At 37.4% G+C, this 23,842-nt stretch overlaps 1 pseudogene; it reads left to right on the plus strand.

Moving 5' to 3' along the window:
• The first annotated feature begins 223 nt into the window (after positions 1-223).
• On the plus strand, positions 224-9,400 carry LOC102819068 (annotated as a pseudogene).
• Positions 9,401-23,842: the final 14,442 nt, after the last annotated feature.

The following is a 23,842-nucleotide window of genomic DNA, read 5'->3' on the forward strand; positions in this document are numbered from 1 at the left end:
CACAGGCCAACTTCTTTCTGGCATTCTCTGATTTCAGTCAAGATTTATCTGGTGTCAGCAATGATATCTTTCATTCCAGGCACACGTATGAATCCTGCTTGAATATCTGTTGATGTACTGTTGTGGTCATTTTTAAATTATCTTCAGTAAAACTTTACGTGTATATGTTGTTAATGATATTATCCGATGATTTTCACGTTCTGTTATGTCACCTCTCGTTGGAATGGGTACAGATGTAGATGTCATCAATTCAGCTGGCCAGGTAGGTGTTGTCCAATTTCTTGGCATACATGAGTGAGAGTCTTCAGTACTGTCTCAGTTTGTTGAAAAAATTCTATTTGTATTCCATCAATTTCCTGAGTTTTTTTTCTTTGAAAATGCCTTCAGTGCACCTTGAACTTCTTCCTTCAATACCACTGACTCTTAATCATATGTTACTTCTTGAAATGGTGAGTATCAACCATTTCTTTTTGGTACAGCGATTCTGCTCATTCATTTTATTTTCTTCTGATACTTTCTGAATCATCCAATATTTTGCCCATAGAGTCATTCAGTGTTTCAAGTTGAGACTTGATTTTTTTTTTTTTTTTTTTTTCAATTCTCTCAGCTTGAGAAATAAATACTGAGCATGTTTTCCTTTTTTAGTTTTCTAACTCCAGGTCTTTGCATATTTAAATATAATGCTTGACTGTCTTCTCTAGCTGTCCTTTGAAATGTTATGTTCAGTCCTTTTACTTCCTCATTCCTTCCATGTATTTTAGTATCTGTTGTTGGAGAGGACATTTCAGAGTCTCTTCTGACATTCATTGCAGTCTTTTCTTTCCTGTATTTTTAATGACCTTTTGCTTTCATATTGTATAATTTCCTTGATGTCATCCCACAACTCTTCTGGTCTTCTGTCATATGTGTCTAATGCATCAAATCTGTTCTTGACATGGTCTCTGAATTCAGGTGGCAAATATTTAAGATCATATTTTGTTTCCCTTGGCTTGTTTTAATTTTCTTCAGTTCTATAATTTCAATTTTACAAATTTGAAAATTGAGATACAAAAAAGATAAATAAATTGGCTAATCACTGAGCCAGTGTTTTATCTGAGATTTGAATTCAGAAAGAACTACATTTTCCTACTTATAAGCACTATACTATATTGCTTCTCATCCTAATATTTTTTATATACAAGCAAGTTGTATCTTAAGTTAAACTGCAACAATTAATTTCAGTGAAAATGAGATTTAAAAGCATTTTGCAATTAATAAATTTTGACAGAAAGGAGAGATGATACAATTCTGGACCTCATGGATGAGGTGATGATAATTGAGGGGAATTAAACTGAAATGCTATAACAAATATTGCTAAGCCTCAGTTAAAAGATGATGTACTATATCTCCACTCCATTCTAAGTATGAGATTAAAATGAGACTCCACACACTATACTTAAACAAACAAACACTTGTTATTGATTGAACTCCAGTTTGTGGCAAGCCCATGTATGCCAAAATTGTTATCTATAGGGGTTTTTGTATTTCTTTGCTGGCTTTTTCTGAAGTAGATTTCCAGGCTTTTTCACTGAAGTGCCTCTTAAATTTCCAGCCTTCCAGTGAATAACTAAATGCATTAGCCAATTGCACCACCCGGTTGGTGCAGTAGGATAATCCCTGGACTGCTAACCACAAGGTCGGTGGTTCAAAGCCACCAGCACCTCCATAGGAGAAAGAAGAAACTATCTGCTCCCATACAGATTTATAGTCTCATGAACATTGGTCATCCTTCAAGTCTGGATCTGAAGTCATCCTGAGGACTCAATTTTATGTCAAACAATAGATAAGTATATGCTGTTGCTGTGTGCCGTGGAGTCGGTTCCGACTCATAGCAACCCTGTATAGGGTTTCCGAGGCTGTAAATCTTTATGGGAGCAGAATGCCTCATCTTTCTCTCACAGAACAGATGGTAGTTTCAAACTTCTGACCTTGCGGTTTGCAGCCTGATTTGTAACCACTATGCTACCAGAGCTCCTTAAGATAAGTATATAGGGGGAACTAACTCTCATGAAGAATGCATGCCACAGAATGGTCAAGGAATGGAAACAAGAATCACAAGGAGGAAGTGGGACAAGTGATATTACATTGAGGTATTGCAATCAATTAAATGAAAGCAAGTATATGATTTGTTGAATGTAAAACAGATGATTGATTATCTGCTCTGGAAAAATTTCACTCAAGTCTGAAACATTGGAAAAATTTGCAATCTTGGAAACCCTATACCAGGTTGTTATGAGTCAGAATCAATTCAATGACATTTAGTTCTTTTTTAGTGATCTATATACACCATGGGATCCTGGTGTGGCTCTGTAACCTAAGCATTGGACTGCTAACCATAAGTTTGGTGGTTCAAACCCACAATCCACTCTTTGAAAACTCTATACAAAGTCACTATTAGTCAGATCTGACTCAATAGAATTTAACAAAAAGAACAAATACACTATAATGTCTTTACATGTATTTCTTTCTCCTAATCTCTCCCAACCTTGGATGTGGGAACTCTGCTTTAACATTGAGTTCAATCTACTGGAACTTTTCCAAGGCCTGCCTCTTATTAATTATATCTGTGTATCCTGCTGCCTTAATATGGATTACACCTCAATGTAAAGAAAACAAAAATCCTCACCACTGGACTAATAAACAACATTCTTATCAGTGGAGGAAAGATTGAAGTTGTCAAGGACTTCATTCTTCTTGGATCCACTATCAACACTCACAGAAACAGCAGTCAAGAAATCAGATGATGTATAGGCAAATCTGCTGCACAAGACCTTTTTAAAGTGTTGAAGAGTAAAGATGTCAGCTTGAGGACTAAGGTGCACCTGACCCAAGCCATGGTATTTTCAATAACCTCATATGCATGTGAAAGCTGGACAGTGAATAAGGAAGACCTCAGAAGAATTGATGCTTTTGAGTTATAGTATTGGAGGAGAATATTCAAAGTGCCATGGGCTGCCAAAAAGAACCAATAGCTCCGTTTTGGAAGAAGTGCAGCCAGAGTGGTCCTTGGAGGCCTAGATGGCCAACCTTTGTCTCTCATACTTCAGATATATTGCCAGGAGTGAGCAGTTGCTGGAGAAAGATATCATGTTTGGTAAGGTGGAGCGTCAGAGAAAAAGAGGAAGACTCCCAACCAGATGGATTGGCCAAGTGACAGCATCGATGGACTCAAGCATGGCAACAGTAGTGAGGTTGGCCCAGGATTGGGCAGTGTTTCATTCTGCTGTGCATAAGGTATCTATGGGTCGGTACCGACTTGATGGCACCTAACAACAACAACAACATCCTGCTACTGGAAGTTTGCTCAATGGTCTTTTTATGGAGGGATACAGTTATACTTTTGTCAACTCAATGGTACATAAGTTTGCTCACTCTGAAAGAAGTTGCCTAAAACAAAGCTTCAGATGGGTAGAATTGAGATGCTGGTGTCAACAAGCGACAAATTAGATGCCTAAGAATGTAAGAATCCTTATGGTATAGATTTTAACATAATTATCAATACATTCCTTTCAGCTATTTCCCCATTTTAATTGCACACAGTTTATGTCTTTGTTTTATGTAGCCATTTCTATGAGAGGAGAATGGAAGCAACAAAATGAAAATGAAAGAATTATGCAAAGAATCGAATTCTTGCCAAATACAGAATTTGTAGTTTCTGCTTTGTGCATGATTTATACATGATTACATTTTTCAGTGTATTATCCTGAAAGCTACTTCATAGTATAATCCTAGTTTGTCTTTCTGGTGTCTGTGTTTGGATTAAGACACATACGTTACTTTCATTTTCATTCATGAAGTCACCAGCTTTTTTAGGGAGATTTGAAATTTCCTTATTTTAAAATGTGCACAATCCATGATTATTTATGCTTTCTTATTTGATTTTGTTACACTTTGTCACAATTCTGGCCAGTCTTCTCCTAACCTACTCAAAGGATGAAACAGGTATATTTCAAAGGTTGATTTATCTATGCTGGTCAGTATGATGTCCAAATCTACTTTTATTTTCTTGTTGCTCAGTATATCAGTAAAGAGAAAGAAACAAAGGCTAGAAAACAGGTTTCACCCATGGGCCACCTAGGGTACATAGAAGGTAAAAGAGCATTAAAAAAAACCCACTCAAACAGCGAAGATCATATGAAAATGTTTCACAACCTAGGATAAATAACACAAGGCTAAGAAAGGAAGATACAACAAAAGTAGAAGGTTCTTATTCTCACATTCGAAACAGACAAATATAAGTAGGCATGCAGTCAGGATTAGAAAAGATGTGTTGATTTTTGAAAAATGGAGCCTATCACCAGGCTGTGCTTTAGTGTTAGGATGGTCGTATTAGGATGGGAAAGCAGGTGGCTAGGATTACGATCTAGCTGCAGTTCTAGAACTACATCTAGAAATGAAGTGAAGAAACCCTGTGTTTAGAAAAGGGCACATTGTCAGGTTTAGATCAGTAGTCATGGAAGCATAATGGTATCACATAACATGAATCTAAAACTGTTTAATATACCCTGTTTCATGTCACAGCCCGTCTTGGTAAAGGGAAGAAGGTGAATATAAGAGACAAAAACTAGTATGATACCGTAGAAAAGTTCTGAAGTCTGTCTTCTCTATCAGGAAAGAAAATTTAAGTAATTGTTTGAGCTTCACCCCGTATCATACTTAATATCACCAATTTGAGATTATTGTTTAAAATGCAACTCTTTCCTCTATCTGCATATGCTTCCTATGGTGCATGATAGTATTCCTTTTTGGTACCATAGGATAAGCATTGGACTGCTAACCAAAGGTTAGCATTTCAAACTGAGTAGCTGCTCCTCGGGAAACCCTACACAGGGCCACAATGAGTCAAAAACAAATCAATGTCACTTAACAATAATGTCCATGGGCTACAAATGTCAACCTTTCAGTTTATGAATGTGCATATTTCCCTATACTTTCTGACCTTTATTAATAAATTTCTTCTCTTCACCACAGGTAAGTAGTTTAAACCCACCAACCACACCTTGTGGGGGGTGGAGGGGTGGAAATGAAGCTGTCTGCTCCCATAAAGATTTAGTCTCAGAAACCCTATGTAGAATCAACTCTACGGCAATGAGATTTTTGCTTTGCTTTGTTAATCACTTTGTTTTTTTGAAAGTGATTCATCCTTATTTTGGCGCACAGCCTATTTGTAAGAGTCATGTCATCAAGACTCATGACAGATATTTTTCCCATGAAAATTACTAGAGAAGTATCAAATTGTACTTTCTTCTTCATGTTCCCAGACTCGGTTTGTTTATTTAGACCTTTGGTATATTCAGCTAACTTTTCAAAAAGCTAAAGCTAATTATTTCCTATGTTCAACAGAATTTTCATTGTTGTTGTTAAGTGCTGTCAAATCGATTCTGACTCATAACAAACATGCAGAACAGAATGAAACACAGCCTGGTCCTTTACCATTCTCACAATTGTTATGCTTGCTGCTGGAGCTGAGTCAATCCATTGCTTTAGAAATCTTCCTCTTTTTTCACTGACCCTTCATTGTACTAAGTATGATGTCCCTCTCCAGGGACAGCTCCAGCCTAATAACATGCCAAAAGTATAAGAGACTAAGTCTCACCATTCTTGCCTGCAAGGAGCATTCTGGCTGTGCATCTTCCAAAATAGATTTGTCTTTTCTTTTAGCAGTCCATGGTGCTTTCAATAGTCTCCTCAAACTGAAATATTTGCTCTTGAACACTTTAGTCTTTTGAAGCAAATATGCCTATTGCAATACATTATTTGCTTTATTGAGACTGAGGCTTCCATGAGAGTTGAGTATAGATCCAAGCAAAATGGAGTCTTTGACAACTTCCATCTTTTCTCCTTTTATCATGATATTATTATCCGTCCAGTTATGAGTACTTTTGTTTTCTTTACATTGAGGTGCAATCCATACTGAATGCTGTGGTCTTTGATCTTCATCAATTAGTATTTTAAGTTCTCTTCACTTCCAGCAATTGAGAATGTATCATCTGTATATTGCTGGTTGTTAATGAGTCTTCCTCAACATAATTTAGGGTCTTAATTTGTTGAAGAGAAAATCAGAGATATTGTGAATTAGCAACAGCAATCAAGAGCTCAGTAAATTCACCTCTTAATATGAAAGGACTATGTTTGTACTTAGGTCTTCTCCAGAAAAGAAATTAATTTTCATAGCTCCGCCAGAAAATTCTTATGTGAATCCAGATTAATCCGCTTCCTTAAGCTCCTCTGACTATTGCTGTTGCTGCTGTTAGGTGCCATCAAGTCGATACAGACTCATAGCGACTTTATGCACATCAGAATGAACACTGCCCAGTCCTGGGCCAACCTCACAATCGTTGCTACGTTTGAGCCCATTGCTGTCATCACTGTGCCAATCCATCTCCCTGGGGGTCTTCCTCTTCTTCTTCAACCCTCCACTTTTCCAAACATGGTATCCTTCTCCAGTGACTGGTCCCTTCTGACTATATGTCCGAAGTATGAGAGATGAAGTCTGACCCTCCTGGCTTCCAAGGACTACTGTGGCTGTACTTCTTCCAACACAGATCTACTTGTTCTTTTGGCAGTCCCTGGTACTTTCAATAGTCTCTTCCAACATTGTAACTCAAATTCATCAATTCTTCTATGGTCTTCCTTATTCAGTATCCAACTTTTGCATGTATCTAAAGTTATTCAAAATACCATGGCTTGGTCAATTGTACCTTAGTCCTCAAACTGACATATTTGCTCTTCAAAACTTTAAAGAGGTCTTGTGCAGCAGAATTGACCAGTGCCGTACATCGTTTGATTTCAATATTCTCCTCCAACAACATAACTCATGTGCTTCAATGTTTCTACAGTCTTTCTATTCACAGATTTTTTTTACCTAAATATAAATATAATTTGATTAAATCCTAGAGAAGGTTGTACCTTCATATTCAGTAATTTATCCTGTCAAATGTCATGTAACATCTATGTATGTGAGTCCTCTTCACTTCACATGTTCACTGTGTGAGAACATGGGTGTTAACTATTTCAAATGAGCTTTGCAAACAGCTACGCACCACAGAATTTTTAAAAAGAAATAACTGTGTGCCATGAGTAAGCAAGTGCTATACTTAGAGATACGCAGTCACCAACTGCATGCATCAAGGCGTTGCCATGGTGTCATGCTTTCCCGTTTCACACTATAATAGACTGACTATTCACAACACCTGCTCTAATTGTTGTCCTTAGCCACAGATGCTTCAATCTATTGGGGCAAATAACTGGTATCCTGATATCAAAGAGTTGACAAACAGCAACTACAGAGGAGAGATGGAGTGTCTGCCTTTGTTTGGGTCGTGACTATCTGCAGTGTAGCAGCTTGATGAGAAAATTGAACTTTATTTGTACCATCTCTTCTCACCTTTTTTCTGAAAGCCTTTTCTCCAGTATTTTGTAGGCCAAGTGCTATTTATAGAATCTCATGCATGAAATAGACCAGATAGGACTCATATGAGTCCAGGCACTAAGTCCTGATAGGCAGAAATAATGCTAAGGAAATGGTATGGTGTCTGACTTCAAGATACACATGATCACCATACTTCAGCTCAGTTGTCATGACCCAAGCAAAGGCAGACACTACAGTTACCCTCTATAGTTGTTATTTGTCTACTCTTTGATGTCAGGATACTAATAATTTGATTAGTAAAATTTTAATTCAACAAAATTATTTTCTGATGTACCCAAGGTTGTGTTAGATTCAATTTTGTATTAGAACAAGCAAAATAGTTGTTGTTAAGTGCCGTCGAGTCAATTCTGACCTATAGCGTTCCTGTATTGGGTTTCCAAGGAGCAGCTGGTGAGCTTGAACTGCTGACCTTGCAGTTCAAATGGCTTTGCAGTCTGGCGCATTAACCCACAGCACCACACCAGGACTCCTGCAAAATAGTAGGAGGGACTGACTAATAAATAGACAAATAATTTCAGTGCACATTGAAAAAAGCAATAATAGCTTGCTGGGGTGTTTGGCTCAGCAGAACACGGTGTGGGTCTGTAATCAGATTGAGATCAGGTGCAAGAGAGGGAAGCACCTTAGGTATGAAAAGGTAGTTGCAGGGACTGGGTGTACAGGTACTGGTAAGGTGGCTGGTGATGGCAGGTCTGAATGCCTCCACTCTGTAAGTTCAGACATTTCCTGATCATGTCAGATCACGTTTCTTTGGAATAAGCATAAATATGGACTTCTTCCAGTAGGCCAGCCAGATGACTATCTTAAAAATTCCTTGGTATAGATTACTTGATATAGGTTCCAATGCTGCATCCGTTTGTTGAAAGATCTCAATTGGTAGTCCACCAATTCCTGGAACCTTGTTTCTTGCCAGTGCCTTCAGTGCAACTCAGACATCTTCTCTCAAGGTGGCATCCCTGCTGTTGTACCAGCCGGCTTCTAAGGACTGGTGGGAAGGCTGGCACAATGGAACTGACGGACTCATCCCCCATCAGTACATCGTGGTCCAAGACACCGAGGATGGTTTACAAGACACCGAGGACGGTGTCTTGGAGAGGTCCAGCCCCAAGTCTGAGATTGAGGTCATTTCTGAGCAACCTGAAGAAAAGGTGACAGCCAGATCAGGGACCAGCTGTCCCATTGTGGGTTATGTTGCTGATATTTATCTTGCAAACATCAACAAGCAAAGGAAGTGTCCAGAGTCTGGGAGTCTCCGGAAAACATCTCGAAATGACAGCCATGGGCTGAGCTGTCCCCTAACTGACTCCTCATCCCCGGGGGTGGGGGCTGGTTGCCGACTCCCCCCCCCTCCACACACACACACACACAGCTGATCATGAGCCAGAGTCTCCTCAAGGAAGGGCCAGATAAGTGTTCCATCAGTGGGCATGGCAGCCTCAACTCCATCTGCCGCCACTCATCCCTAAAGAATCACCCGGTCAGTCCACAGATCCGGAAGACGGTGACAGAAGGAGGTCAAAAAGCTTCAATAATCATCGGCCGACGGACCCAGAGATCATTGCAAAGGCTATTGAGGCTACTCTCAACTCTGCCCTGAATGAGCTGCGGGAGCTAGAATGGCAGAGCAGTGTCAAGCACACCTCTGATGTGGTTCTGGACACCTAGGAGCCCCTCAAAAACCTCCCTAGTGATCACCCCCACATTGGAACCCTCAAGCCCTCTGCACACCCAGCTCCTCAAGAACCCTGAGCCCACCTTCCAGCGCAGCGCCAGCACCGCTAGGGACGTCGCCTGTGTCTTTCAGCCTGTCAAGTCCGCCAAGATGGCTGCCGGGGTCAAACCACCATCTTCCCCAAAACAAATGCCACTGGCCCTGCTGTCAACTCATCAGCATACCCAGAGCCCACAGACTAGTCTTGTACTGTCTGAGAGATGTAATTTAATTGTTCTAGACAAGGGGACTATAGGGACCAAAGACTTACTAAAATCTTCTCATTTTCTACTTCACGGTACTCAACAACAACAATTAAAAAAAAAATCTGCTGTCATCAGTTCTTGATTATATGTTACCTCCTAAAATGCTTAAACATTAGCCTTTGTTTCCTTTTCTTTTTCATGTGTACAATGACTATTTCTGTAGAGAATGCATAGTTAAGTAGATAGACATTTCTTATGAGAGATTTTGGCTTATATGACTGTGGGGCTTAATTCCATAGGGTTGACTATTAAGAAGGGCAAGATGGATCTCTAAGGCAAAAGTTGAAGTTCGTTAATAAATGTAATTTACTTTTCTTCAAGGAAATTTCAGTTCTTCTCTTAACTGATGGGATCAGATCCCACTCATACTGTCAAGGAAATCTTCTGCAATAAAAGTCAAAATATTATAAATAATTTGCATATCTAAAACATATTTTCACAGTGATTCCTAGTTTATGTCTTAACTTAATAACTGAGGAAGGATCATTGTTTGGAAAATATGGCCTCAGTGACAGAAATGATGCTGCGGATTACATGATAGAATTTTGCAAGACCAATGACTTATTCATTGCAAATACCTTTCTTAAATTCGCAACATAGAACATAGCTACACACATATACTGCAACAGATGGAACACACAGAAACAAATTGACTACATCTGTAGGAAGAGACTATTGAAAAGCTCAATTTAATTAGTCAAAAAAAAAAAAAAGGCCAGAGACACACTGTGGAACAGATCATCAATTGCTCATATGAAAGTTCTGACTGACACTGAAAAAATTAAAACAAGTATACAATAGCCAAAATATGACCAAAAACATAACTCACATGAATTTACAGACCATCTCAAGAACAAAGTAGATACTAATGACTGAAGACCAGAAAAATTAGGGGTGACATCAAGAGCATAATGCAGGAAGAAACAAAATGTCATTAAGAAGACAATAAAGAAAGAAAATACCAAAATAGATGTCAGAAGGGACTATGAAACCTGCTTTCCAGTATAGAGATGCTAAAGCGAATGGAAGTAATGAGAAAGTAAAAAAGCTAAACAGAAAATTTCATAGGGCAGTTCATGAAGAAAAATTAAAGTGTTACATTTTTATGAAAAAAGACCTGGAGTTAGAAGACCAAAAGGGAGAGTATATACAGCATTTCTCAAGCTGAAAGAACATGAAAAAAAAATTCAAGCCTCAACTGGCGATACTGAAGGTTCTTTAGAGGAAAATACTGAATGCTTCAGAAAGCATCAAAAGAAGATGGAAGCAATACACAGAGTCACTGTACCAAATAAGAAAGGTTGATATTCAACCATTTCAAGAAGTAGCACATGATAAAGAGTTAATGATACTGAAATAAGTCCAAGAGTCACTGAAGGTATTGTCAGAAAACAAGATTCCAGTAACTAATGGAATGCAAATTCAAATATTTTAACAAACTGATGCAATCCTGCAGATGTTCACTCATCTATGCCAAGAAATTTGGAAGACAGCTACTTGGCCAGCTGATTAGAAGAGATCCATATTTGTGCCATTCCAAAGAGAGGTGACCCAACAGAATTCAGAAACCATTGGACAATATCATTAATATCTCATGCAAGTAAAATTGTCCTGAAGATTATTTTTAAATGGTGTTAGCAATATATTGACATGAAACTGTCAGAAATTCAAAGGAGATTCAGGAGAGGATGTGAAACTAAGGATATCTTTACTGACTTCAGGTGAATCTTGGCTGAAAGCAGAGAATATATATATATTAAAAAAAAAAAAGTTTACTTGTGCTTTATTGACTATTCAAAGGCTTTCCACTGTGTGAATCATGAAAAGCTATGGCTAACATTATGAAGAATGGATATTCCAGGACATGTGATGATGTCACCAGGAACCAGTTCAAAGGCAGCCAATAGAAGAGAATAAGTGGATAATTAATGGTTTAAAATCAGAAAAGATGTGCACCAGGGTTGTATTCTTTCACTATATTTATTCAATCTGGATACTGAGCAAATAATAGGACAAACTGGGTTATATGAAGAAGAATGTAGCATCAGGATTAGAGGAAGACTCATTAAAACCTGTGACATGCAAATGGTACAACCTTGCTTGATGGAAGCAAAGAGGACTTAAAAATACATACTGATGAGTTTGGTCAAAGACCAAAGCCTTCAGTATGGATTGCACTTCAAAGTAAAGAAAACAATAATCCTCACAACTAGATAAAATAGTAAACCCTTTCCACAAAAGTGAATATAATATATTGAAGTGATGTTCACTTTTCTTAAAATATTTTACTTACACATGTTGTTGTTAGATTTCATCGAGTGGTTTCTGACCTATAGCAACTCTGTAGCAATAGAACCTATAGCAATAGAACGAAATACCACCTTTCCTGTGCAGCCCTCACAATTGTTGCAATGAACCTATTGCTGCTGCCACTGTGCCAATCCGTCTCATGGAGGGTATACCTCTTTTTCACTGACCCTCTATTTTACCAAGCTTGATGATCAGGTCTTGATGACTGGCCCCTCACAATATGTCCAAAGTATTAAAGATAAATCCAGTCATCTGGATTTCAAAGGAACATTTTGGTTGTACTTCTTCCAACACAGATTTGTTTGCTTTTCTAGCAGTCCATGGTACCATTAAAATTCTTCTTTAACACCATAATTCAAATGCATCAATTTTTCTAATGATTTGCTTATTCATCATTCAACTTTCACATGCATATGAGGCTATTAAAAATACTATGGCTTGGATAAGGCACATTTTATTCCTCAAACTGACATCTTTGCTCTTAAACTTTAAATAGGTCTTTGGCAGCACATTTGCCTAATACTATACATGGTTTGAGTTGTTGACTGCTGCTTGCATGGGTGTTGATGGTTAATCAGAGCAAAACAGTGTCTTTGAAAATTTCAATTTTTTTCTCCATTTATATGGATGTTGTTTGTTGGTCCAGTGGTGAGGATTGTTGTTTTCTTTACACTGGGATATAATCTATACAGAAGGCTGTGGTCTTTGATCTTCATCAGTAAATATTTTAATTCTTTTTCACTTTCATTTGCATATCACAGGTTGTTATATGAGTCTTCTTCCAATCCTGATACCATGTTCTTCTTCATATAATGCAGCTTTTCAGATTATTTGCTCAGTTGATAGGTTGAGTAATTATGGTGAAAGAATACAACTCTGATGCACACCTTTCCTGATTGTAAACCATTCAGTGCCCCCTTATTCTGTTTTAATGATTGTCCTTTAGTATATACATATATATATTCCTTATGAGCACAGCTAAGTATTCTACCACTAAGTAGCAGTTGATCACCCTGGGGAAAGGTGCCATATTAGGGGTTTAGGACTGATCTCTGAATGCTGTCAGATTGGGTATTCAGCAATAGCTGCAGCTGTTCGGTCCTGGTGTGTATAAGTTAATGTTGTTGAGTCCATGCATAACCTCTATACCTGGCATCATGACTACTTAGTTTATCCCAATGGGCATTAACAGGAGTGTCTGTGAAAAAAGAATGACTGATATCCATGAAACAGGTCATCTTATCCACCTATTTATTAAAATCCTTCTCTGCCAAGATCACTATTTGATGAGATTTCATATGAGACATAAATATTTTTAAATTAGTTTCTCATTCATAGAGGTCTATTCACAAACCTCTTCCCCAGATGTTTTGGCTGCAATTTCCAATCATAACCTAAGGCCTTCCCTATCAAGCCAAACCTTTGGCTAATGTTAATTGATCAATTTGCACTTATGTAGCTTACTTACTGCTTCTTCTTTAAAAGAAAAATTAACAAGGCACTCTGCTCAGACTTCTTCCTAATGGGAGGGTTTTCATTTATTACTGTCCTTCAAAAAAATAAACCCAAACCCACTGCTATTGGGTTGATTCTGACTCATAACAACACCATATAAGGTTTCTGAACCTGTAAATCTTTATAGAAGACAACCTTACTTTTCTTCCATGGAGAATCTGATGGGTATGAATGAACAATCCTGAGGTTAGCAGTCCAGTTCTTATCCTACAGCAGAGGTTTTAAAAAGTGATTGGGATGCTGCAGCTGTCTCTGACAGATGGTGCCTGAAGGTCTCGTAGAACCATCTGTAAACCAGATCTAAACTTTGTCTTAATCAGCTTGGTGTACAAAACTACCTATGAGATGATGGTTGTAATCTGGAAGAGAGTAGATAATATAAGGGGATTAGGGATCATGGGCATTTGAGCTACTTTCTTATATAATTTGCTTGTATCGTCAGGGCCTGCTTGAGCTAAATTGCCGATTTCACTTTCACTTGATCATGGAATGATGTTATGCAAGCCCAAATGTATAAGTTGCTGGTTCACACAGCATCAAATTCATAAAGGGAAAATTAGATCAAATAATAAGTTGCGTCATGGTTTAACTTTCAGCCTGTACTGAATAAGGCCCAGTAGTAAGCCAAAAGCTATTTTGCAAAAGGAAAGTAATTATGCCCAAGATTCCAGAACTCTGCTTCAAAACCCTAATGGCTTGTTTTGTAAATCACCTACAAGGGCCTGCCAAGTGATCAAACACTGAAACTGCACGCACCACAGTACAGACCTTCTCTTATTCTGAGATCCATTCAAAACTTACAGGATTCTGGGTAATTGTGTTTTCTCTCTTGGGTCCTATCAATGTAGCCAGCAGACTATAACTTTCATTATTTTTTTGTTTTGTTTCTTAGAAAGAATAAACATATCCAAAATAAAGTAAATGTTGGAAGTCTTCAGATAAATTGGTCATAAGCTGAAACAGGTAGTTTTAAGTATGGAAGATATGTACATGTTGAGAGACAGGGAGTTATTCAATTAATGAATTTAGTTTAAAGTTAAATTGCATAGTAACTACCTATAGAACATTGTTGTTGTTAAGTGCTGTAGAGTTGGTTCTGACCCATAGCGGCCCTATATAGGGTTTAGGAGGAGCACTTGGTAAGCTTGAACAACTAACTTTGCAGTTCAAATGGCTTTGCAGTCTGGTGCATCAGACTGTCAGCAAAGTCAGAGATTAGTCAAGAGATCCAAACATGAGATACTGATTTAAGGATTTACATGATGTTAGCAAGTACATGACAAATATAACCATGCGTCAGAACAATATATAAGTATAATTTCCTGGGTAAAATGTGTAGCGTGGCTACACAGGCCAAGAAAGAACTGAAATATATACTACTCAAATTTAAATTGTAGGAAGCTATATGTAGGATGATCAGATAGGTAAAAGAATAATAAGAGAGATATATTGTAAAATGCAAGGGACAAAAGTAAATTGGAGAAGGAGAAATTTACCCATAATATCAAATATTACACAGAGAAACATCCAGAGAAATAAGAATTGAGAGATACTTTTACATTCAGCAATTATCTGTACATTTATCGAAAGAAGCATTAAATCATCTGGAAGTGCATCTGGGTATAATAGTAGGGAACATGGATTGCAAGATCAAGAAACTATTAGGTGTAGAGGGACACAAGTCAAAGGGAAGGAGTATATATATGCCCATCAGGACTGTGTACTAACCGGATAGCATTAGTGGTTTATTCTAATGGTTGGATTAAGAGCAGGATGTTCAAGATAAGATTTAATTTGGTTACAACAAAAGGCTAACATATTTCAGTTGACTTTTACATATGTACAGTGTACATAGGTGCAATTCCAGACTCAAGAGAACTTCTTGACTATTGAACAAACATAATGGAAATTAGGTGCCAGTAATTCTGAATCAAGGATGGCAAGACGTCATGTCTCATACTTTGGACGTGCTATCAGGAGAGAACCAGTCCCTGGAGAAGAACATCATGCTTGGTAAAGTATAGGGTCAGTGTAAAAGAGGAAACCCCCCAAGGATATGGATTGGCACAGTAGCAACAGCAATAGGACGAAGCATGACAATTGTGATTGATGATGATGCTAGACTGGGCAGTGTTTCATTCTGTTGTGCACAGGGCCTCTGTGAGTCAGAACTGACTTGAATGTACCGAACAACAACAACAAAAACTCAGAAGATGTACTCTATTCCCTCTATGTTTTGTAATGAAGTAAAGTTATTTATAAATTCAGATGATCTTTATTTTCATTTTCTCTATTTTTTGGGTATAATAGAAACTGTATCAAGCAAAAGAGTATGTGTGTGTGTTGGGGGGGCATAAACAAATATTACAGAGGTTTTTTGAGTAATTAGAGGCTTTCAGGTTAAAACAGCCAATTATCTATTCCTTATTAATAGCACTGAAGATAATGTCTGAAACCTATAGCTAATTTTTAGTCACTGTTTTATACATGACACTGTAAAATGTGAATTTTTATGCAAGTACATGTCACATCTCTTCTACCTTTGGACCCCAGAACTTTCCTTATCGCTGAGATTGCAAAAAGAATTAATAATACTTAGGTACTTATAACCAGAAATACATATAAACCACTTGCTTTCCCCTTCACAGTTTATTTCCTTCTTTTGTTTAATCACACAATGAAGCAATCATTTTCCATTTGTGACATCACAATTACTCCCATAGCAACAGGCATCTCTTTCTAACACTTCAGTATGGGAATAATCAGAGCACAGATATGAATTTGTGAAGGAAAAAGAACATATTTATATATAAATACACTAACAACCAGCAATTGCTAGGAGAGAGAAATAGAGAAGAAAAGGAAAATCTCATAGATAAGGCTTCCTTTTTAAATGCTAATTTTTTTCTGACTGTAAACTTCATCTTTTAAACCCTTTCTCCCATTATTATTGTCATACCTTGAGTGCTTACAGCTGAACACTAGTTCACAGTGACCTTTCTGAAATCACAAACCATCCTTTCTCTTTGTCACTGTGATAATGGAATGTATCAGATTCTTCCTTAAGACATTATAATGGAGTTCAACTGTCTATGGCATACACTAATGAAAAATACTAAACCTTTCTCATCTTTTCCATGTGCAACTATAGTACACAGCAGATGCCCTGCTTGGAGATGTCCATATGGCAGCCTGGTATCAGTGATATTTCCTCTAATGTCAAGGGAGATTGTTGTATGGAAAGGATGTTGTGGTTGCCATTTGGAGGCTTAGGTACAAGTGCATTGAGTGAGAGCCACTTTATCTGGCTCTGTCTGTCTCTACTCTACAGTGCCAACTAGCCACTCACTGGCATAAAAGTAGGCCGTTTTGCAGTAAAACCCAGATACTGGCAACACCTTTTACTACCTATTTACCCACTAACCCTCACATACACAATACCTACTATTTTTCCTACAAATTCTGAAGTTCCTTTAACAATATACAAAAATATTCAATGATTATGTTAGATAATGAAAAAAATGCAAACATCACAGGCAAGGATGCATGCTGATCTAAATCCTCATTATATAGAAATCAGTGTTTTGTTTCTCCAAGAAAAAAGCATTGTGGGACATATGTCATTAAGGGAATAAGTCACCAAAGGGGTATGGTGGGGTGGAGAAACTTTCACAGATAGGAACATGCTTTCAAAAAGTGCAGCTGAAATCACTAAATGAATATTTTGTAGCTTCACTGTTGCTTACTATCACTCATTGTCCAAAAATTTTAGCTAGGCATTTTAGACTTGTTATGTGATAAATCTCATTAATGAAGGAGGCCAAAAGCAGTAAACAAACTCCTCTGGGTGTAAAAAATGCAGAAAATGGATATTTAGATGCATAGATAATATACAAGTTGAACTTAACTTCATTGGGCCTAGACGATAGTTGTGTAGCAAAGGATAAAAAACTGTATGAAGCAAAATATATTTACCATCATAATCAGTCTAGTTCCTCCTCACTGGAGACAGTATGTGGAATATCTAGTGATAACAAGCTGGTTCAGGCTTCTGGTACCCCAGCCCCTGTAACATGAGATTACTATGGTCACCATATAGATTTTTCCAAAATAATTTTGGATGAATCATATCACCAGGATCATCCTGATTCTGGGCTCAGTTTATTACTACTATTCCTCTACCTTCATATTGCTGTATTATTATAATTTATATAATGCCTGTAATTTAACCCAATCAAATCATAGCAATGGGTGTCATTTAGTCCAATATCATCTTAGCTCTTGACTATGTGTTTATGAGGAGGATGTGAGTATTCACTTTCTGTATACTCCAAATCACAAATGTCCAATATGGGTATGGTCACAGCTTATCAACCATAATACAGTTTGTTTTCTTCTTCAGAGGTGGATTTAGAATGTATGTATATTTGCCAAGTCTAAAGGTTAAATGAGGGAATCACACTGATATTTCCACCTAATGTTCCACCACAGGCATAATCATGTGAATGACTAAGACATTGTCTTATGTTTGTGGAAATTGGCACAGACAAGTCATATGACTCAAATAGTCATTCTGCTACTTTTCTATGGGAATTCCATGGAATTAATTCATAAACAAAAGACATCATATGGTAGATCAGAGACACTGCTTTATTTAATATTATATCCTCCTTGGGTTCAACCTAACATACAGTATATCTGGCATTCACATTTGCCAAAGAGATTGTGATGTAAACCCCATAGTGATTAATGCAAAGGTTTTATAACCTATAAAGGTAACATAATCTATACCCAATTCCCAACTCATGTCAGTTTCATAACATCCCTCAGTCTCCAATCTGATCCTTATAGTAATGATATCTGTCAAATGGATTTTCTTATGGAGGTTAACTAAAATAATCTACATGAAACACCTACAGCAATGCATGCAACATAGTACACTCTTTGTGAGTTTACTAGTCAACTTCAGGCTGCAGCTGAAAGTTGAGACTATTGAATTCCAAGTTAAATTAAGCTCTTCAAAGAGAAAGTCTGTATGCACACACACAAAGAGACAAACCAGAACTGCATTTCATACTTAATAGAAAAAAATACACTCATAAAAGTTCAATGTTATCAATATAATACCCTGTGTTCTGGTGCCCCTTATCTGTGCATGGTTTACCTGCCTCTGTACTAATGGCAAAACTTTATTTGGAACTCCTGCTGAATTACCTCTCTAGGACAATTGGCAGATGCAGCATCATAAACCTAAAGATGATAACAAATAAAACACTTCATAAGCAAATACAAATTGTCTCTGGTTTCCTGCCAATGGCTTTTCTGGTACATTGGATGAAGACTTGATTGCTGACTGGCAAGAGCACCTACTTGATGTGTGATCCCTGAGGTTTTAATCATTTTGATCATATACTTGCCTAGCTGTAAGTGCAGATTTTGGCATTCACTCCATCTCCCATTACTGCCAATTGGCTCTGTCTCACTATATTTCTTTCTCTTATTGCTTCCTCACTCTTAAGTTTTCATAACACAGCATTAAAACAACCGAGGCCCCCAATTCCAAACCAACTTTGGCCATTGGGAGGACTCTTGCTAGAATAACATAATACTTTTAAGTACGCTGAAAAAGAAACTCAATGATTAATTACTTTTCCAAACTAATATCATACATATACTGAACTTTCTACCATATTTTTTTTTTCTGTAACAGAAATATATGATATTGCTATTTATCCCATCTATTGTGCATTTTGATTCGTTGAGTTATACACTTGCCCAACTAACAAGTTTTCATTGAATGCTTAACATGTGTCTGGTACAGAGTTAGACACAGGAAGTACAATGATAAAAGCAATCACAGACCTTGATCTCATAAAACATTTATTTTAATGAAAGAAGCAAGCATTATCAACTATCCGAACAAGTATAAAACTGCAGCAGTGATTGATGGTGTTCTAAAGTTCAAATACAAATGCATGATTCTATGAGTGTGTAGGAGAATTTGACTGAGTCAGAGAGGTTAGGGACACCTTAAAGAAATGACAACTGTTCTGCTGTGAAGAATGGTAACTAATAATAGGGAACATTAATTCATGATGGAAACAGAGTATATACCAAGCTATATAATGTGAGATAGATTTGATCATGGAGTCTGAGAGACAAAAAAAGAATGCTGAAGTAATTAGAACAGACAAAGTTGATACAAAAAGCTGAAGACGTTATGCCAGATCTCAAAGGCCAAGTTAAATACAGTTTAAGACTTTTGGAATTAGTGTAGTGTATACAAATCATGCTGCTAATCTTACTGTCAACAGTTCAAAACTACCAGCTATTCCGCAGGAGAAAGACGAGGCTTTCTGCTCCTGTAAAGATTTACAGCCTTGGAAACACTCCCTGTACAGGGTTGCTATGAGTCGGAACCGATTCCACGGCACATAATAACAACAACAGTGTGAAAAAAGACATAATTTAAATATATATTTTGAAAATAACAATTGGGTTAGAATATGAAGAATAGTAGAGTGGAGGAAGAAAAGATAAGGATAAACTAATAAAATGGCTGACACAAAAATTCTAGAAAGAGAAAATGCCAGACTGGAAGAAAGTAGAAGTGAAGATGTGGAGAAATAAATGGAACCAAAAGGTAATTAGACAGTTGGCATGCACACACTTTTTAGTCAAAAGAGCATGTTGGGTCAGGTGACTCCTAATTTTCAGATTATATAAAATGAATGGATTATGGTGCCATTTGCAGAGATAAGGAATCATATAGAAAATTAGAGCAAGTTTAACTATATTGAGTTTAAAATATATCTGAAGTGTTCAGAAGATGTTAGGTGAGAAGATGGCTAAACACATCTGATGTCAGAGAACTAATCTAAGCTGTTGGTATATATTTATGAATCATGTTATGGATCAACTTGTAGACATGAATAAATTTGCTAATGCAGAGAGTATGAGTGATAATAGTAGTGGTAAGAGGATTCAGCTTTCAGATTTTGAAATAGTCTCTGCACCATGCATGAATGCTGGATCCCTCCATTAAACCAATTGTCCAATATCTAGGATGATCTAATACTGAGCTAAGCACAGAACCATTACAACTGGATATAAATTATAGGAAAGTTAGCATGGTTATAACAGTTCTAATTTCTACAGTTTGTTACTCTTCTCTAGATTTGTCTGTATAGATGGACAGATCAATCACTATCTCTAAGCTTTATTTGAAGATAAAAAAAGTAGCCAATCAAATATGTTAATTTTCCTTTTTTGTCTGTATATAGAGTAACTAAGTATATCATTCATAATTGTGCTTCGTTTTTCTTACAGGAAGACTCTCATGACAATTTTATTTTCCCTCAAAGCTCGTGTTTGCTCTTAATTCAGAATGCTTCTGACAAGACAACTATCCCTGTTCTCCAATAATAAGGTCATTCTTCCCCTCCAGCTAAACCCATAGTATCCTTTTTAAATGTAAACATCCCTCCCTCCACCCTCTTTGGCATCAAGTCTGTCTCTTGCTTTGCTCCTTTGTACATTTGATTCCTTTTGATGTCAGGGATCCCCAGCACCACACTATCTTTGCTGCCTTCAAATCAACTTAATTAGGTAGGTCACTCTTTACTCACCCTTTCTGTCTTCTATGCCTTCCTCGCATATTCTTTCTTCATCTCCATTGGGCATTCCAAGAACCCAAACCTCCTATTCTCATTACTTTTTTTCAAAGTTAAGTTTTTTCTCCATATACCCAAGGCTCAGCAGCACATAAAAAAGATAATACATCATGATCAAGTGGGATTCATATCAGGGGTGCAAATATGGTTCAACATTAGAAAAACAATCAACATAACCCACAACATAAATAAGAAAAAAGAAAAGAACCACATGATCATATCGATTGATGCAGAAAAGGCATTTGACAAAAATCCAACATCCGTTCCTGATAAAAAACACTCAACAAAGTAGTAATTGAACGGAAATTCCTCAACATAATTAAGAGCATATATACAAAACCAAAAACTTACATTACTCTCAATGGAGAGAAACTGAAAGGCTTTCCTCTGCAAACTGGAACCACACAAGGATGTCCTCTGTCACCACTCCTATTCAATATTGTGCTAGAAGTCTTAGCCAGAGCTCTATGGAAATACAGGGAAATTAAAGGCATCCAAATTGGCAAAGAGGAAGTAAAACTCTCTCTGTTTGCAGATGAATATGATCCTATATGTAGAAAACCCCTAAGAGTAAGTAAAAAAGCTGATAGATCTCATTGGAAGATTCAGCAAAGTGGCAGGATATAAAATCAACATACAAAAATCAGTTGGATTCCTCTATACCCAAAATGACAGTACTGAAAATGACATTAGGAAAGTAATACCATTAACAATAGCCACCCAAAAGATGAAATATCTAAGAATAAATGTAACCAGAGAAACAAAGCACTTATACAAAGAAAAAAACAAAACACTACTACAAGAAAACAAAAAAGACCTACAAAAATGGAAGAATGTACCACGCTCCTGGATAGGAAGACTTAACATTGTGAAAATGTCAAAACTACCCAGAGCAATTTACACATATAATGCAATACCAATACAGATGCCAATGACATTCTTCAAAGAGATGGAAAAATAAACAATTATAAACTGTATATGGAAAGGAAAGAGACCCTGGATAAGCCAAGCACTGCTTAAGAAGAAGAATATGGTTGGCAACCTCTCACTCCCTGACTTCTAAATTTATTACACAGCTGCAGTGGTCAAAAGAGCTTGGTACTGGTACAGTGAAAGATACATTGATCAATGGAACAGAATTGAGAATCCAGAAATTATCCCATCCACATACAACCAACTGATTTTTGACAAAGTACCTAAATATATCGCATAGTGAGGTTATAGTCTCTTCAACAGATGGTGCTGGCAGAACTAGAAAGTGATATGCAAAAGGTTGAAACAAGACCTTCACCTCACGCCTTACACAACAACCAACTCGGCATGGATTAAAGACCTAAATATGAATCCAATAATTATGAAGGCCATCAATGAAAAAATAGGGAGAAATGTGAAGGGCATTCATTCAGGGAATACACAGACTATCAAACATTTTGAAAACTACACAAACAATAGTTGACTGGGACATACTAAAAATTAAAAACTTATGTGCATCAAAAGACTTCACCAGAAGAGTAGAAAGGGAAGCCACAGAATGGGAAAAAATATTTTGCAATGGCACATCAAACAAGGGAATCGTTTCTAAAATATGTAGGAAACTATAACACCTCTACAAGAAAAAGACAAATTCACCAAGGAGGAGATCCAGGCAACCAACAAACATATGAAGAAATGTTCACATTTACTAGCCATTAGAGAGTTGCAAATCAAAACAACAATGAGATATCATCTCACACCAGCAAAAACAGCAAAGATCAAAACAGTAGAGGACAACAAATGCTGGTGGGGATGAGAGACTGGGATGCTCCTGCATTGCTGCTGAGATTGCAAAATGGTCCAACCTCTCTAGAAAACAATATGGTCCTTCCTCAGCACGTTGAAAATATAAATAACTTATGATCCAGCAATTCCTCCACTTGGTATTTACCCACAAGGAATATGAGCCATAACACGAGTAGATATATGCACACCAATGTTCATAGCATCACTATTTACAATAGCAAAAAGATGGAGACAGCCTAAGTTCCCATCAAATAAACAAACTGGTGCATGCACAATGGAATAGTATGCTAACTTGAAGAATAACAAGGAAGCTCTAAGCAACCACATAACATGGATGAACCTTGAGCATATTATGTTGAGTGACATTAGTCACAAAAGGAGAAATACTGCATAGGGCCACTATTGTAAAAGTCTAAGGAAAATAACCCATACTGAAGGGGGATGGATTCTTTGCTGGTTGTTGGGATATGGAGGGTGGGGTGAGGGGAGGGAGGAGAAGGTGAAACACAAGGCAGGGAATAGACACAGGATAGTTTGGGTGCTAGGGAGGGGGCAATAAACAAGAAGGGAGAGGGGAATGGAAGAACAAAGCAGATGGGAAAACAATTAGGCAGGTTTGCATGAGCTAAGTGGACAGAGGTAAATAATGACGTATGCACAACCTTGGAACAGGGCTCTGGGATACAGGGATTGAGACATGGGAGAGGGGGCAAATAATGTTAAGATGCTTGGCTGTCCTTTGAATCTTGGTTTCCCTGGCATATCACTCTAAAATAGACACTTGAGGGGGAGAGAAAGGAATAGCCAGAAATATCACCATAGAAATCTTGTAAGTTCGTCTTGTGCCTATAACTGATTGGAATACCTAAAATGGGGCTACAACATGCCCAGTGAAGGAGGCTTCCTGTGAAGCCTCTGCATTACATAAGACCATAAGTGGAATCCTGAACAGCATCCAGAATCTTCAGAGGTGGGAAATTTCCACTTGAAAGGATGGGTAGACCAGCTTGAAGTTGGTAGAAGAACAGAAGATACTTCTTGAAAGAATACTGACAGGAAAAATACAAAACAATATAGACAGTCTAACTGATTACTACAAGAACAAGCAAGTTGCTCG

This window comes from Chrysochloris asiatica, unplaced genomic scaffold, assembly GCF_000296735.1.
Source record: "Chrysochloris asiatica unplaced genomic scaffold, ChrAsi1.0 scaffold00015, whole genome shotgun sequence".
Lineage (NCBI taxonomy): Eukaryota > Metazoa > Chordata > Mammalia > Afrosoricida > Chrysochloridae > Chrysochloris > Chrysochloris asiatica.